This window comes from Solanum dulcamara, chromosome 7 (assembly GCF_947179165.1).
Source record: "Solanum dulcamara chromosome 7, daSolDulc1.2, whole genome shotgun sequence".
Classification (NCBI taxonomy): Eukaryota; Viridiplantae; Streptophyta; class Magnoliopsida; order Solanales; family Solanaceae; genus Solanum; species Solanum dulcamara.
This window is the reverse complement of record NC_077243.1, coordinates 27,637,605-27,650,171: the sequence shown is the minus strand read 5'-3', so window position 1 is coordinate 27,650,171 and position 12,567 is coordinate 27,637,605. Positions and strand designations below refer to the sequence as shown.

At 31.7% G+C, this 12,567-nt stretch overlaps 1 long non-coding RNA gene across 2 annotated transcripts; it reads left to right on the top strand.

Moving 5' to 3' along the window:
* Positions 1–1,242: 1,242 nt before the first annotated feature.
* On the top strand, positions 1,243–9,791 carry LOC129896747 (uncharacterized). 2 transcript variants are annotated; one of them, XR_008768029.1, is made up of 4 exons: positions 1,243–1,864; positions 4,360–4,599; positions 9,276–9,409; positions 9,695–9,791. It is a non-coding gene; the product is annotated as an uncharacterized LOC129896747 (long non-coding RNA). The 2 variants fall into 2 exon arrangements; XR_008768028.1 differs by lacking the exon at positions 9,276–9,409.
* Positions 9,792–12,567: the final 2,776 nt, after the last annotated feature.

Sequence of the window (12,567 nt, the reverse complement as noted above, 5' to 3'; positions counted from 1 at the left end):
AAGGTTTCAATGTGAAAGGACAATTCTCACATTGAATCAAATGAAATGTCTTTATGAAATGCTTGATTGATAAAACGGCTTCTTAGCCAAATTAAGGTTTCAATGTGAAAGGACAATTCTCACATTGAATCAAATGAAATGTTTAAGGTTATGATATGGCATGTTTGACCTCCTTATAAGCCGTCAATGCTTTTGAACATTTTCCCAAAATGGAAGGTCCGATTAGCATGGTACCCGGAATGCCATCACTGATTGTAGACCTAATTTTCTTGTAAACCAAGGTTTATTAGTAGAACGGTAAATAGGGCATGGTAGTCATGATGATATTATAAACCAAAGGTTTTAATGAGCTATTCCACCGATGATGATTTGATGTCTAAAGTCATATAATGCTTATGTTATTATGATATATAAATGTTATTCCGTGGAATTTGACCTAGCACCGAATGTAGTATGTAGATGGGGACTCGACCTAAGGGGTCCTTAAGTAAAGTCTCATGTTGCATTAACTATGTGCCACCATAGGAGCCCTTGTCGGCTAGGCCTTTGTATCCACCAAATGTTAAATAATTAAATGTAATCTGAATGGAGTTCTACCTGGCAAGTAGTCTTCCCGTGCCAACGTAGGGGCTTATGTTGGATTCCATGTAATAGCTCGCATGGTCTTAAATGTCGGTTATGGTCATTTCCCCTCAAAAATAAATATTTTAAGGTTTCCTATGATGACGTCTAACGCATTCATTCACTTATGCATATTGATTTCTCATGTACCTCTTATGTTCTTCATTTCATAGCATACTCACATACTTAGTACATTCAAAGTACTAACGCATACTTTTGCCTACATGATATCACCATGTAGGAACCGACGTCGCTCCTCGATCTCCTCTACATGGCTAACTCTTATTAGTTTGAAGATTTGCTTGTGGTGAGTTCCCATGTTTTGGGAACAATATCCTCTTTATTCTAAGCTTTTGTTATGTAGAATAGTAAGACTTTTATTAAAGCTTTTCGCGGCACTTATATTGAGGGTGAGCTAGGGACATGTCTTAGCCCCTGCCAAGTTTATTAGTAGAGGTATGTTTGGACATAAATGGATGAAATGTTTTTATTTCCGCTTATTATTATTTACCATTACCAATGAAATGCTTAATAAATGCTAAGAGGCTTAGGTGAGGTACCTTCGGGTATCTCATTCGCCGTGTCACGTCTAGGCCCTAGGCTTGGGTCGTGACAACAACGCCTCTTCCTCTCTCAAAAAAGACCAACCCTGGCGACCCTCTCTCTCACTATCTCTTCTCCATCACCGCTGCTCCAACTCCGGCGAGCACACCCTCACCCTCTCTCCCTCCATTCTCTCCATCTATTTCTCCCTTCGTTGTTGCTGCTTCTCCTCCGCCAACAGCAACCACCAGTAAACACTGCCCAGCCGCCACACCATCTTCCTCCTTCGAGCACCACCTCCAGCAGCCTCCACCACCTTCTCTTTCTCTCCCTCACCTCCATCTTGTCTCTTTCATCTCCTTCACGCAGTAACCACAATAAACAATATTTTCTTGTGAGCTGTTGTTTAAAAGACAGCCATCACTTTACAGCTGCCAACCCTCTCCCTCTCACGCACCACCACCACTCCGCTAAACCACTGCAGCAGCAACCCATACCTCCTTCTTTCTCTCTCTCCCTTCTCTTCTACACACCTCTCGATCTCCCTCTTTCACTCCGATATCCTCCAACCTCTCTCTTCTCCCCATCATCATCAGCAATTTCGGCAAGAACCAGGCTCTGACAAACGAGGTCAGTGGCAACAGCGGCCAGACACCAACAAGCGGAACTCCGACATTATCAAGAAAGCATCAGCGAAGCAGTAAGCTCCCGAGATTAGTTCTGAATCGACTTAAATATCGAGGTCACATCGCTTTACTTATTTTCTATTTGAAAAAGTTTCGAGGATCATCTATGGTATGTGTTCTTAACATTGATTTATTATTCCCTCTTACTTTTTATGGTTCTCTTACTTTGTTCTTACAAGAATTATGTTTAACCACCAATAATCTTTTGTTTAGCTTGCTATCATTGTTAGCTTTGTTTTATATGTTGCTGTAAAGAATTTCATCCTAATGTCTACTGATCTGTCTGAATATGATTTTTGATATTTTTATGCACCATATGATCTATTCCCTTTGAATTCGAGTGAGCTAATACGGATTTACATGTTTAACTTTTAAGTCTTTGTGTTGGCCAATTTGGTTGTTTAAACCATGGAAGTTGCTGATTTTTGGTCTAAATTGGTTAAATTTGATGTGTTGTTTGGAGTAACTCTAGTATGAAATTGATTATTCACTAATTTTTGCATATCTCATTGCCTTAATTAATCATAATATTTTGTGTATTTTAGCTTTATTTGACTTATGAATTAATTACTTGATTTCGAAATTAGCCATGGTAAGATGTAATTTTCTTTGATCAATTTTCCTTGTCATAGTATGTATAATTGATATTCTTAAATTTGAACAACTCTAAACCTAATCTCTTTGGATTTTCAATTATTCATGTTATGGTAAATGTTACTTTATTTCTGCCTATAATAGATTATTTTCTATATAATTATTGATAGTGAGTCTCTTTTGGCATAGCTTTTTGACTTTTGAGAAGCATTCTTTTGAATAAATTTGGATCAAATCTTGGAAAAGCAGATGTTGTTGGATTTTATCGACAAAACTTTGAAAATCTTACTATCTTTTTTGGAAATTAATGGCCCTCTCACTGACTTATCTGACAAAGTTTGAATTTAAATCTTTTCCAACTGTTTTGTTAATTTTCTGGACACAATCACTTATTTTTCATAAGTATAAATTAATAGCCCCATCTTCATTTTAAAGGGCACACAGACAGAAAGAACAAGAGAAGAACACAAACAGAGAGTCGAGAAAGAAGAGAGGAGAAAACAATTTTACTTTACATTCTTAATACCTCAAACGAAAACAAAAACAAAAAGAAAAGGTTTCTTACATACTTTTAATATTCTGTTTTTAGTTTTTGGCATTGATGTCTGAATTTTCTTTTCTTTTTCTCCTAATTGAAGTATCCAGGTTAGTTCCAACTTTTCTTTATATGTTAGTTTATTATTTTTTAAAAATGTTCTTGCCTTGCTTGTTTGCTTTATTGAAATAAAATTATATAATTATGTTATACCACCATATTATTTGTATGTTGCTTGTATTTTCTTTCTAGTTTAGCAGGGTTTGGACTTTAAAGTTCTAAGCACAAGAAGAGTTCGCTGGGGTTTGGGATACATTCTCGGATTGATTGCTTTGTAGTTTAAATTTTATTGTTGTTACTCTTTCCCTAAAGTGTTATTTGTATTCGATTATGTAGTAATTTTGTAATAACTCTCTCTATAAAATAAAATACTTGGGAATTGTCTAAGGGGGAGGGAAAATCTTCGTTCTACTTGTATTTATTTTACTTTAACATAATTTTATGTGTGTGTGCGCGCTAGATAAATATGTCGAAAGTAGTTAATTAATTTGAATTATTAAAGTTATGCTTTTATTGATGCTTAGATTTCAATTTTAAGTGAAATACTCTTGTCACAGATTTTAAGATCAACCTATTGTTCAAATATCGGTAAACTTGATGCATTTTAATCAATTTTTTAATTTTAATATGTATTAAATAACTTGACCAACTCTCATATATTTTGTTCAAATTACAAATCACTCTGTTATTAAATATCATGTACATACGCCTTTGATAAATAATTTTCAGCATATTAATTGAAACTACATCTAAATGACTCGTTTAATATTTTTAGCATGATAATTTATACAGAAATCGTGTCTGGTATTTAATAAATATTTAATAGGCTACTTTAATAGATACAATGCCTATAGGTTTGTTAATAAATATTTTTAGAACATTATGTCTTATAGAAACTATGTCTATAGGATTTAATAATATTTCAAGCATATAGAAACCATACTTATAAGATTTTCATCGTGATAATGTCATATAGAAATCATGTCTATGATTAGTATATACCTTTTGAAGATTATAAAAAATCATATCTCAAAAACTTGATAAATATTTCAGCATAACATTTTATATGAAAAGCATGCCTATTGGATTTTAAATAAAACTTTAGTATATTGCTATTCTAATCAGAAATCTTGCTCACATAGATTTATAAATCCAACTAATATTGATGTGTTCATTCTTGCCAAAGCAGTAGAAAAACTCATGATTTGATTAGCTCTTTTCTCAATATTCTATTTCTTCTCTTTCTTTTTACAATTGTGCTTCGAACATCTTCTTTGTTTTAATTGTGTTTCTTCTTTTCTCTATTTTTAAAATTTTCAGGAACATCAAACAAGTTTTATTGAACATGCACATATTAGTGAGGAAAAATTCAGTAACACACCAAATCAGTAAAAAATAAGTCATGAAAGAGAGAAAGATAACAAGCAACGAAAAAAAAAACATAGAAACAATAAAGCTCAGATGAGGAGAAAAGATTTTAGAATGAACAAAAATTTCGCTGACTTCTATTCTGATGATGATGATGGAATGCTATTTCTTTATGAAAAGAGAAAGAAAGAGGTATCTCCTGATCCTTTTGAAGATACTGATGTAAGAAGAAAAATCATGCAATAATCGTTTCTCTTCAAAAGAAAAGATTTTTTGAAAGGATGGTGCATTATAATTTCTTCTACAAGAAAATATATATTGAGAAAAAAAATTAATTTTGGTTGAGAAACTTATAGAAAAAATGATCATTGGTTCAATGGTAAGAAAAATTATTTATAGAAAATATCAATTTATTTATGAAATTAATATTAAATTAGGAGGAGAATAAGGAGAAATCTATGTTGTTATTTGATTGAATCCTAAATTGGTGCTCACATTATTTCTTTCCATTTCTTAATCTTCCAATTCCGTTTTTTTTCTTCTTAAAACATATTTTTTGCTTATGTTTACTTATGTATCTTTAATGAAAGTTTGTTATATTTTTTTATATATTTTTAAAATAAAGAATTTTATATACTTAAACTAAAGAATTTTATATTCTTAAAATAAAGAATTTTATTTAAATATGTATTGATGCTCACATTATTTCTTTCAATGCCTTATTCTTCTAATTCTGTTCTTTTTTTTATTATTTTTTTCTTAGAAAATGTTTTTCTGTTTTATTTTTTCTCATGTATCTTTAATTAAATTCGTTATATATATATGAATGACCCGACGCTTTTTAAAGCCTTAAATTTTATTTACTTTTTTTTTGCATTTTTTTCTAATTTTAAAAGACTGAAAATTTGTGTTTCAGATTTTATAGAATATCAAAGGTAATCATATTTAATTCCAGTCACCATTAATTATGGAGTACTATTCTTTTTACTTCCTTAGCTTAATCTGATCATTACTCTCATTTACATCATTTTCTTAAATTACTTCTTTTCCTTTCTTTGTTTTTTACTTTCTTTTATTTATTACAAAAAAATTAGTTATTATAACTTGATAAGAATTGCATATATATATTTTTTATAGAGTTTGAATTATAATTTTTTTTTTTTGAATTTTAAGATCATTCAAATATATATTTCTTATCAATTTTTAAAAAAACATTTTCTCTTATATTTTTCTTAAAATAATTGCTCAAAAAAGTGTCTGGAAGTTTATTTATTTATTTTATATTTTTGGTTTTGCATTTTTACTAATTTTAGAAGACTGAAAATTTTAGAGAATATCAAATATGACTATATTTAAATCCTTTTATCATCAAAGCTATTATTTTTTTTAAATTTTCTTTCCTTAATCTCATTATGTATGATTTGTAATTTTTTTTTTTGAATTGTTAGATCATTTCTTCTACTAAAGATTCATATCTATCTGTAATAATAAAGCTAAAAATTATAAAAGGCGAAGTGACACACTTCTTAGTCCAGATATTTATTTATTTTTATCAATTTATTTTTATATTTTTCTTAAACTAATTGCTCAAAAATGAAGTTACTCTATCAAAATTTCTATAATAATTATTTATATTCATTGCTCAATTAAAAAGAGAAAAAACATTTAAGATAGATAAAGTATGCCTGAAATGTTTCAGTTTTTAAAGCCTAAAAAAATCTTTTCCAAAATTGCTCATTTTAATTCTCATCTTTTTATTGTTCATTATTTTAATTTATGTGAATAAAATACACATGCAGAGTTTCTTCTTTTTTATATTGATAATGGTAGTACATTGTACATAACCTGAAAATCCTTTATTTTTGCCGTAATATTCATTTTCAACTTCCTTCACATATATAAATGGTGAGTTCTACTAACCAAGTTTAAGTATAAAAAAAAATGATTTTTTTAATGTCAACTTAATGTGAAGATTTTGTTTTTTTCTTATTTATTTTATTTAAAAGGAACAAGCAAGTCTCGACTCTAACCAAAATAGAATTTGTCTCATTATTTCTATTTAATTTATAAAAATTCATTTTGAGTTACTGTTATACAAGTTTCATAGTGAGTATATAACATGCATTTTTGCGTACGTTATTATTTACTCTTGTTTCATTATTTATATATTTGCACTTCCATGTTATCACTTTATTAACCATGATAGACTACAGTAGTTTGATATAAACATTAGGCATGAGTAAATATTTCCTATTGATGGGTAACGTTTAACTTGGTAAAGTATACATACATATCCACTTAGGATACGTATGATATGGATTCCATATTAGGTCGAAAATTATTTTCTTTAAAATAATTAGCTAGCTAATGGTAATGACCTTGTGGGTCATTTTTAAAAATTTATGTAAAATTATCATTTTACCCCTATCGTTAGTACCCCAAAGTATTATTTGACCGGTTTGTGTAGTTTAAAGTGTCAAAATCTTAATGATTTGTAAATTGTGCAAATTCTTGAGTTTTATAGAGTTAAGAGGTCAAAAAGTGATTTTCGATATCAACCAGAGCTACGGATCTCGGAATGGAATTCAGTCAATTCCAGCAACTTCGGAATGTGGAAATTAGTCTAAGAGAGTTTACATAATTAGTTTTGGAGTTGTAACAAATATTTGAGGTCTTGAGTTGAGAATTTGAGGAATTTTAGCCCAAGGTTTGATTTTGGTCAACTTTCAGAGTTTTGATACTCGAAATGAAATTCCGAAGACTCCGTTGGATTTAGGGGATGATTTTTGGTCTAGAAAAAGCGATGGATGAATTTTTAGAGGTCTCGAGCCCATTTTGGTATTTTAAAGGCCTAAGTTAGTTTAGTTGCGATTTTTTGAGTTCTGGGTCAAGGAGACCTCGAATTCGAATTCTGATGGTTCCATTAGCTCCGAAATGTCCAAATTAGGCTAGTAGCATTGTTGACATGACTATCGAGGCAATCAATACGAGTTTGGGGTCATTTGACGCTTTTGACTTTGAAAGCTAGCCTATGATTGATTTTGGTCAACATTCTTGGAAAACACACTCGGATGAAAATTCTGACAATACGGTTAGTTCCAAAATGTCGAGTTTGGTCTAGAAAGAACTTTCATTTGCTTTTCGAAGATTCCGATCTAATCGCGAGGCTCGTTGTGGAATTTAGCTTAAAATGACACTTGGATATGGGATCCACTTTTTATTAAAATGACCTCGTATGATAATTTTGAATGCGCCATTAAGTCTGAAACATCGAATTTAGTGAGGTAGCATATCTGATTTATTTTTATCGGATTTCGAATGAATTCCGAGGGTCCCTTCGGAGATTTTAAATAATGCAAAAATCAGAAAAATCTAGTGCAAAAGTGCAGATTTTTCTCTCAACTTTGAACCCTCATTTCTTGAGATTTTCAAGTCCAAATCTAGTGATTCAAGAGTCTATCTTCAAGAGCTTTTCGCGAGAAATCCGTTGCCCAACTCAGAATCTTGAGGGCAGGATTTCGATTGAGGTAAAATCTTGATTCTAGTTGATGCAATGTTCATTTTTGGAGTGAATTTTTGAGGAACTTTGAAAATTTATTTCTTGGTCTATATAAATCCGATTTTGGTGATTCAAGGGTCTAAGTTCAAGAAAATTGCGTGAAAAATCCAGTAGTGAACTCAGAAACTTGATTAGGAGCTTTCTGTAAGGTAAATTCGCTAATCTAACCGCTGCCTTTATCATTTTCCAGTTGGAATTTTAATGAATTTTGAAGGATTGTTTCTTGGTCATCTTAACTTCGTTTGTAATGATATTTGGGTCTAAATTGTGAGTTTTTCCTCAATGAACATCATGGTGAGATTATTCTTTACCAATTTCTGCAATTATTATCTTCCAAAACCTCTTTAAATCAAGATTTCAAAGGTGGGTTATGGAGTTTTCTTTCAAGTTAGAAAATTATATTTTCATGATTTGGAACTCAATTCTTACTCAATTTTAATGGGTTTTTCAACCACAAATTCTTCTCGATGTGTAGAACATAATTTTTAAATAAAATTCCATATTTGACACTTTTCGAAAATAATTAATTTTTGGATTATTTTATCCCCTGTTTCGAAACCTATCAATGTGGGTGTCATTGGACTCCTTGTGATGTGTATGTTTCATTTTTGATAGTGGATTGTCATTCCGGCTTTGAATTCGAGAGTTTCTTGTCCAATTGAGGTGTTCGAGTGCGCTTTCGACAATTGAGGTAGGTTTGACTATCCTTCTTTGAGACTGAGATAGGGTAATTAGTCATTCATATGTTATAGACTTTGGGATGGGGTTGTAGTATGTGTTGATAAATGTGTATATATATATATATTGTGATACCCGTATGGAGATTTATTTATTAATGTGTTGTCGTGTGGAGGCTTATCTGTATTACATAGCCCGTGTGGGGGCCTTATTTGTTATCTTATTTGCTTTGAGAGCATGTGATTCATGATTTTCCTATGAGAGAGGCTTGAGGATATTATTTGATTTCTGATGCCCGTCTGAAGGATTGAGTTGGGGGTTTTGAGCATGCCTGAATATTGAAATATTGTTGAGAAAGGGGTGAACACTTATATTGAAATATTTCCTTCCCACTGCTATTTATTGAGGGTGAGTATCATGTGTAGGTTAAGTTTTGAGAACTTTGAACCTTGTACTACATGTTGAGTTCAATATTGCTTCCATGCCATGTGTATTTTGATGCATTCATCCTCATTCATCATAAAATGAAACATGACAAGCTAGGAAATATGAAAATTCTTTATAAGAAAGAAAATGGAATACCTTTAAACCTTTGTATCTTGAGTCCCTAACTAAGACAGTTTTATGGCAGGGTAGTGGATACATTGTGATTCCTTGACCACGAGGAGGTGGCAAAAATAATGAGATATTATGATTGAGGTATATAGTCTGCGAGACCCCCATGGGTCCTTCTTGGTAGCACAACTCAGCAGCTGTATACAAAAGGTTGTGCGACAGTCTTGATTCCACCGTACCACCACATCATTACATCATCATATTGCATTGCATCGATATCTGTACTATTTGACTTATCTGGCTAATTGTGATAATGAGTTGATATTATGGGTTTACTTTACTCGCGCCATTAAGTGGGACTTTTCTGTATGCAGGTGGAAGCGTTCCTTAGTTTATTTCATAAGTCTGATTAATTCCTTATACTCAGTCGGCTAAAAAATGCTGAGTACATGTGGATTGTACTCACTCCTTCTTCTGTGTCCCTTTTTGATGCAGATACTAGTTAGGGTACCTCATGTGAGAGTTGATATTCTAGCAGATTGTGTATTCTCAGATTAGTGGTGAGGTTCCGAGATTCGAATCGTCACTAGTCTATCTATATTTCTCAGTTTTTTGTATTATTCAGAGACTTAGGTTATTTCTTCACACTCAAACCTTGTTGTCACGACCCAAGCCTAGGGCCTAAACGTGACATGGCGAATGAGGTACCCGAAAGTACCTCAATCAAGCCTCTTAGCATTCTTTTAGCCTTTCATAGGTAATGATGATAAACAAGCGGAAATCATAATAGTAAATCTTCAACTTACATATGTCCAACAATACCTCTAACTATTAGATTTAATGGGGCTAAGACAAGTCCCTAGCTCACCCTCAATCATAATAGAAGAAATTCCATAGTAAAATATCTTAACATATCATAAACTAGAAAGATAAAGGAGTATTATTCCCGGAACATGGGAACTCACCAAAAGTAGTCTTCAATGGAATATCAACTAGCCACGTGGAGGAGAACGAGGAAGAGTACCAATCCCTACATGGTGATTCATGTAGGCAAAAGAGTATACGTTAGTACTTTGAATGTACTAAGTATGTAATGATGCATGAACATTGAGGAAACATTAAAAACATTTATGTAATATGGAACATAATTTAATGTATGCATAATAAATCATATAGATATCCTTTAAAATATTCATTTTGTGGGAAATTAACCATAACCGACATTTAAGACCATGCGAGCTATTACATGGAATCCAACATAACCCCCTACGTTGGCCGGGGAGACTACTTGCCAGGTAGAACTCCGTCAACTTCATTCATTTCTTTAACTTTAACTTTAAGGGCTATTTATGGATCCATTAGCCTAAGCCTACAAGGGCTCCTATGTTGGCACATAGTTAATGAGACAAGGAGTTGCTACTAGGATTCCCTTACCGAATCCCACCTCAATGCCTCATTCGGTGTTAAGTCAATCCCACGAAATAATTTAATACTTAAAAATATTCATAGCATATAACTTGAGAATTCAAACATCATATTCGGTAGAATAGCTCATTAAAATATTTGATAATTCAAATATGCAAGAATTGTCCTTATTGCATAAAGAATCCATATATCATTTCATCATTCTTTCATTTCATAAGACTCCCTTTTTTATCATAGATATTGCTTTCATAAACATTTATTTGGAGTCAAAGCTTTCAAGTCAAACTTTATTAAAAACATAGTAAAATTAGGTGGGTTCAAATCACTTCAACTTGCAAATATGTATGTAAATAAATATACATAAATACTTTGAAATCCATTAATTAAAAATCATGCTTTAAACAACCCACCATGAATTTCAAGAACCTTTAAATAGATAAATAGAGGAATTACTTGCAAACCATCAATTCATACATATGAAATTATGTTGCATCAAAATAGACCAATAATCACTATTAAGTAAAAATAAGAATTTACCATAAGAAAATATTACTTGAAATCAAGATATTTAATTGAAAGAGTTTTTGGACTACATGGGTGGAAGAACCCATGGATAAACACACACATAACTTAGAGTAGAGCTTAAAGAAAATAAATATAATTTATCATATAATCAAAATAATTTAGACACGAGAGTGGAAGGAATACTCTCATTAAAGCCTTACATACCTGGAAACCGAAGCTTTAGTTGGTACCAAAAGACTTAATGAACACTCTTGAGTCCTAGCTTCTCTCCTTGCCGGAACTTTTTGTGTACTACCCAGAGTATATGAATCACCGAAATAGTATTTCTTCACTACTAAGAACTAAAACTATATTTGAGAATGTGTAAAGAAGTGTATAGAGAGAAGATTTGCTTGAGAAAGCTTGATGAATAAAATGAGGAAATAAGGTGGTATTTATAGGTAGGAAAGAGGGACCTAACAATAAATAAAATAATTATAAAAAAAAATCTGAAAATTTAGTGGAATATATTGATGTCATGGATGATATTAAATGGAGGACAATTTATGTCATTAGTGATGTCAAATGTATCTAGATCTTTCTATGGTAGGTGAAATGAGTTATTTTTGACAGAATACTCTTTTGGGGAGCTGCGTTTGAATAAGATAAATTCCTTATTAGGATTTGGTGTCTTCATAAGAATTGTAGATATGGAAGTTTAGTTTTATATCGTTCAAGAATCAACCAATTTGGATAAACCTACAGTGAGATATGATTTTTCTTCTATAAATACTCATTTCCGTCACAACATTCTACCTTACAAAAATTAATTTATTTGACCTACTTAACCTCTGAATCTTAAAATATGGTCTTCATAAAAATTGTAGGTAATGATCTTTTGGTTTCTTAGAAATTTGAATCACTCAATTTGGATATTCCTATGAAAAGTTATACCCAAAATACAGAGGTTGTATCATGTTTAGACGAAAATTGAAACATCATATACAACGTTTTTAGGGGATGTTACATTATCTCCCCCTTGGGAACATTCATCCTCGAATGAGAAAAGACTTAGCTTGAGTAGAGTAGAGTGTTAACAAACAACCTATCATTAATACAATAGTGTAATTTAAAATATTGTTTAAAACATATTTCATAATTTTGCAAGCATATGACAAGAAAAGTTGAGATGTAAAGATTTCAAGTAATTGAGCAAGGGCAACTTAATACCTTAGGTTTGGGTAGAGGGGAAAAGATGAGGGTATCTCTTAATCATATCCGCTTCCGCTTCCCATGTTGCACTTTCTATTTGTTGATTCCTCCAAAGGACTTTAACAGATGCAACTTCTTTGTTCCTCAATCTCTTAACTTGCCGGTCCAAAATTTCCACAAGAACTTCTTCATAGGTCAAGTTTTCTTCAATATTCACTACTCCCATA